Source organism: Colobus angolensis, unplaced genomic scaffold (assembly GCF_000951035.1).
Source record: "Colobus angolensis palliatus isolate OR3802 unplaced genomic scaffold, Cang.pa_1.0 Scaffold55, whole genome shotgun sequence".
NCBI classification, from domain to species: domain Eukaryota; kingdom Metazoa; phylum Chordata; class Mammalia; order Primates; family Cercopithecidae; genus Colobus; species Colobus angolensis.
This window is the reverse complement of record NW_012119043.1, coordinates 764669-770668: the sequence shown is the minus strand read 5'-3', so window position 1 is coordinate 770668 and position 6000 is coordinate 764669. Positions and strand designations below refer to the sequence as shown.

The following is a 6000-nucleotide window of genomic DNA, read 5'->3' as shown; positions in this document are numbered from 1 at the left end:
GTTAGCCAGGATGGTCTTGATCTCCTGACCTCGTGATCCGCCCGTCTCGGCCTCCCAAAGTGCTGGGATCACAGGCTTGAGCCACCGCGCCCGGCATAAAAATTTTTCTTTTGTAGAGACAAGAGTCTTACCATGTTGACCAGGCTGGTTTCGAACTCTTGGCCTCAATCCATCTTCCAGCTTCAGTCTCTCAAAGTGCTGAGATTACAGGCATAAGCTGCTGCACCTGGTCACCACTCCCTGTTCTTAACCCTGTGCTATTGGAATTCGCTCTGCAGACAGGAGGGTGGGTGAGTCATGCCGGGGTCCTAGACTTATGCCCCACCCCATCCTTTTCTGGGCCTCCATGTCTTCTGTCAATAATAAGGCAACTTAGAAGAGTGAGTGTGTAATTTCTGAACACTTGGAAAGATGTTCTGTGTCCTGTCAAAGAAATGCATATAAAAATGTGTCATTTTAATATTAAAATTAATGATAACTGGCACTATAAATTGGCATCCTTTCAAAAAGGCATAACATGCTCATGTCCTTTGACCCAGTCATCTCACTCTGACAAGCTTAGCCTGAGGAAATAATCTAAGAAAAGGGAAAGAGCGGTAGACAGAGGTGTTCCCTTGTATTTCATGAAAACAGCAAGTAGGGCCTTGCCTAAATGCCTTAAAGGGTTTGGTCAAGTATGCCCATTTTGTGGAATATTAATATCGATGGTCACGGAGTCTTGTAAGATGGAATATGTGTGACACCAGCCTGGCCAATATGATGAAATCATGTCTCTACTTAAAAAATAGAAAATCTCAGCTACTTGGGAGGCTGAGGCAAGAGAATCGCTGGAACCTGGGAGGCGGAGGTTGCAGTGAGCCAAGATTTCGCCACTGCGCTCCAGCCTGGCGACAGAGCGAGACTCCGTGTATAAAAAACAAAAAAAAAAACCCTACCACTTATCAAGTCTTGATGTAGTAGAAGTCCATTGTGCTTCTCTAACAGAATACCTGAGACTGGGTACTTTATAAAGAACAGGAATTTATCTCCTTACAGTTCTGGAGGCTGGTGTCTTAGTCTATTTGTGTTGCTATAAATTACCTGAGGCTGAGTAATTTATAAAGAAAAGAGTATTTGGCTCCTGGTTCTGCAGGCTTTACAGGATGGCACAGTGCCAACATCTCCTTCTGTTGAGGGCCTCAGGCCGCTTCCATTCATGGCGGAAGGCACAGGGGAGTCTCTGTGTGCAGAGATACCATGGGGAGAGAGCAGGTAAGAAAGGGAGGGGGAAGCGCTAGGCCCTTTCTGACAACCAGCTGGGATGGAAGGACTAACAGAGTGAGAAGTCAGTCACTCCTTCCCCACCCCAGGGAGGGCATTTATCTGTTTATGAGGAATCCACCTCCCATGTCCCAAACACCTCCCATTAAGCCCCACCGTCAGTCACCCACAGTCACCAAAGCTGTGGTGGCTGGGAAGTCCAGGATCAAGGCACTGCCAGCATCTGGCAAGGGCCTTCTTGCTGCGTCATCCCATGGTGGAAGGGCCACAGGGAGATGTACCCACAGAAGACTAACTAATCCTCTTATAAGGAATCCGCTCCCAAGATAATGATTTATAGCCAGTCTGTCAGAAGTGTAGGTAGGTTGCAAGCTAGGAATTGCGATTGACATCAGAAGTGGGGGGCAGTCTTGGGACTGAGCCCTCAACTTGTGGGATCTGACGCAGTAGCATCAGACTTGAATGCGACTAGAAGACGTCCAGCTGGTGTCCGCTACAGAACTGACTGCTGGCTTGTTATTGAGGAGAAATCCCCACATGTTTTGCCACAAAGTCTTTTCTGTTGATTGTTATGGGGTGAAAGCAGAGGAAAAACAGGTTTTTTTCTCCACACCTTCACATGCCACAGAACCCAGAGGGTGTGGAGTTTATTTTTTACTTTGCAGAGGCTTCTGGTCTCCCAGAGGAGTGACTTACTGTTAAGTTTCTGACTGAGTTGTAAAGATTTTCAAACAGGCATCTATTTTGTTTGCAGTTTATACATCCGACATTTAAAGCGAGAAGGCCAAGAAGCCTCTCTTGGATTTGTCAGGGCTGCAAGTTGATTTCAGTGGGTTCCCCAGACACCCCAAGTCTCCTCTTCCTCTTCTGTTGGGAACTGGGCAGATCCCCAGGTCTCCCAGCCCCTTCCCTCACCAGCACCTTCCCACAGCAGAGGTGCTAGGGCTGCATTTTCAGATCAGACATTTCCCATTTTGTAGCTCTGAACAGTACTTATTTTATTGGAAAACTATTTTGCTTCTGATCGTGTGATTGAAAGATTATTCTTGTAGTTTTTATTGCTCCCTACACAACATGGTTTTGTGGGAATGCATGCTTGATTTTATATTGGAAGGCACTGGGAGAATGGGTGTTTAAATTCAGAAAATCTTCATGAGCTGTTTTCCAGATACCTCTCCTTGGTAGAGAAGGATTTTCCCTGCAGTCTCTGCTGGGGTTCAGGAAGGATGCATGTGGATATGGAGGGGTGAGAGGGAGCAGTGAGTAGCAGGCACAGCCCTGGGTGGGGAAGACACGGAGGAGCAACAGGGCCCTGCAGCCCCAGGTAAGGGGCAAAGAGAAGGTAGGCTCTGTGGCCAGCGAGCTGGAGTGGAAGCCAGCCCTGTGCAGGTCCAAACCCTTCCCTGTGGCCTGCATTGTCATTATCCAGGTTGGGTGGACACCAAGGGAGGGCTTTGCCCTGTGGGCTTGCACCCTGTCATCATGGGCAAGGCTGTATGTGGAATTCCAGAAATAGAATTTTTGAGCTCTAGGAGACCAGAGGATTATATCTGTTGACTTTGATGAAAAGATGAGCCAGAGAAAGGCAACACTTGCATTCTCAGAGACGGGGGGTGTGTGCACGCGTGCATGTGTGTGCGCTCCCTGCAAGGGACCCAGGCTGGGATCTGCAGGTGGGTTTAAGTGACTCACCAAGCACAGCGCAGCTTACTTTCCTGGTCTGCTCAGAGCATCCCAGGGCCTGGACCATTCGCTGGTGAGCAAGACTCACCAGACTCACCAACTGCATACCACAGTGTTGGGCCACTTGGTGGACAGTGGTGCCACCTGGAGGCACCAGAGAGCATTTTCTGGGAGTCTGGGAGTTTGTAGCAGGGGCTGGCACCACCTATTCCACAACTCAACATATTGCAACAGTTTTCCAGATGCAGGTAAAGCCCCATCAAAGGCTGCCCTCTTCTCCCCTGCAGGAGGGCACCTGGCGGGCTAGGAGCAGCCTGGGCAAGGGACCCCAGGACCAGCTCCAAGAGGCACTGTTGCTACTCCCTGTTCTGTTCTTTTTTTTCTTTTTCTTTTTCTTTTGAGACAGGGTCTCGCACTGTTGCCCAGGCTGGAGTGCAGTGGCCGGATCTCAGCTCACTGCAAGCTCCACCTCCCGGGTTCATGCCATTCTCCTGCCTCAGCCTCCCGAGTAGCTGGGACTACAGGCGCTGCCACCTCGCCCGGCTAGTTTTTTGTATTTTTAGTAGAGACGGGGTTTCACCATGTTAGCCAGGATGGTCTTGATCTCCTGACCTCGTGATCCGCCCGTCTCGGCCTCCCAAAGTGCTGGGATCACAGGCTTGAGCCACCGCGCCCGGCATAAAAATTTTTCTTTTGTAGAGACAAGAGTCTTACCATGTTGACCAGGCTGGTTTCGAACTCTTGGCCTCAATCCATCTTCCAGCTTCAGTCTCTCAAAGTGCTGAGATTACAGGCATAAGCTGCTGCACCTGGTCACCACTCCCTGTTCTTAACCCTGTGCTATTGGAATTCGCTCTGCAGACAGGAGGGTGGGTGAGTCATGCCGGGGTCCTAGACTTATGCCCCACCCCATCCTTTTCTGGGCCTCCATGTCTTCTGTCAATAATAAGGCAACTTAGAAGAGTGAGTGTGTAATTTCTGAACACTTGGAAAGATGTTCTGTGTCCTGTCAAAGAAATGCATATAAAAATGTGTCATTTTAATATTAAAATTAATGATAACTGGCACTATAAATTGGCATCCTTTCAAAAAGGCATAACATGCTCATGTCCTTTGACCCAGTCATCTCACTCTGACAAGCTTAGCCTGAGGAAATAATCTAAGAAAAGGGAAAGAGCGGTAGACAGAGGTGTTCCCTTGTATTTCATGAAAACAGCAAGTAGGGCCTTGCCTAAATGCCTTAAAGGGTTTGGTCAAGTATGCCCATTTTGTGGAATATTAATATCGATGGTCACGGAGTCTTGTAAGATGGAATATGTGTGACACCAGCCTGGCCAATATGATGAAATCATGTCTCTACTTAAAAAATAGAAAATCTCAGCTACTTGGGAGGCTGAGGCAAGAGAATCGCTGGAACCTGGGAGGCGGAGGTTGCAGTGAGCCAGGATCGCGCCACTGCACTCCAGCCTGGGCGACAGAGCAAGACTGTCTCAAAAAGAGAAAAAAAAAAAAGGATTTAAAACTGTCAGGACGGCAAATGTATTTTTATATAGTATGGGCTGGGAGCAGTGGCTCCTACCTAGAATGCCAACACTTTGGGAGGCCAAGGCAGGAGGATCGTTTGAGGCCAGGAGTTCGAGACCAGCCTGGGCAACGTAGTGAGACCCCATCTCTACAAAACAAAACCAACAAGTACGGGTGCCAGTGCATACAGACCAGCAGGGACATATGGAGATGGGCTGCAGCAGGGTGGTGGGACTAATTTTCTTTTCCCTCGTTTTTTAAAAAAAGTTTTATTGACATAATTTATGTACCACTCAATTCACCCATTTAAAGTATGCAATTTATTGGTTTTTAGTTTATTCACAGAATTGTTCAACTATTGCTACAGTCGGTTTCAGAGCATCTTCATTACCCCAGAAGGAGATCCCGTGTTCCCCACTTCCCCGTCTGTCCCAGACCTAAACAGCTACTAATGTACTTTCTGTCTCTATGGGTTTGCCAACTGGGGACATTTCATATAAGTGAAATCATACATTATGTGGCCTTTTGTGTCTGGCTTCTCTCACCAAGCATGTTTTCAGGGTTCATGCTGTAGGGTGTCAGTGCTTCCTTCCTTTTTATAGCTGAGTCGTCTTCCATTGTCTGGGCAGCCTACAGTTTTGTTTATCCACTCTTTGTTGATGGACATTTGGGTTGTTTCCACTTTTTGGCTATTATGAGTCATGCTGCTGTGAACATTTGTGTACAAACTTCTGTGTAGACAGGCTTTCATTTCTCTTGGGCAGATAACTAGGGGTGGAATTGCTGGGTCATCTGGTAACTCTAGGTTTAACCTTTTGAGGAACTGCCAGACTGTTCCTCAAAAAGGGGAACAGGGGGTGGCAGTTCCTCAAAAGGTTGGCAGGGGCTGTCCCCCACCAGCAGTGTATGAGGGTTCCCATTTCTCTACATAATGCCTATTACTGTCTTTTTAAATTTTAGCTACCCTAGTAGATAGGAAATGGTCTCCTTGTGGTTTTGGCTTCATTTCCCTTATGAAAAGATGCTCAGTAGTTTTTCATGTGCTTTTGGCCATTTATTTGTCTTTTGAGAAGTCTTTGTTCAAATCCTTTGCCCATTTTAAAAACTGGGTTGTCTTTCTGTTATTTAATTGAGTTCTTTGTATGTTCTTAATACAAGTCCTTTATCAGATCTATGAATTATAAAATGTGATGGTGTCCTTTGAAACACAAGAGTTTTTCATTCTGATGACATCCAGTTGAAGTTTTCTTTCTTTTTGTTGCTTTGCTTTTGGTGTCATATCTAAGAAACCACTGCCTAATTGAAGGTCATAAAGACTGATGCCTGCATTTTCTTCTAAGAGCTTTTTGATCCCTGTCTTTCAGTTTTCAAACTGCCATGGTACTTTATAGTTGAACCCAAGAGCTTGGACTTGGTTCCTCTGGCCCTGCCCCTGATTTTGTTAAACTTCATATTCAAACTTATGTGCCCTCCATCCCCTGCAGGTGCTGGGCTCTCTGGGAAACGCTCCTTTCCCTGTATCCTTTTGTTCCA

General features: G+C 46.9%; 1 protein-coding gene across 6 annotated transcripts in view; it reads left to right on the top strand.

Moving 5' to 3' along the window:
* CDIP1 (cell death-inducing p53 target 1) overlaps positions 1-6000 on the top strand; it is a 29226-nt gene that overhangs the window by 18780 nt on the left and 4446 nt on the right. The gene's annotated exons all lie outside the window — the stretch shown is intronic.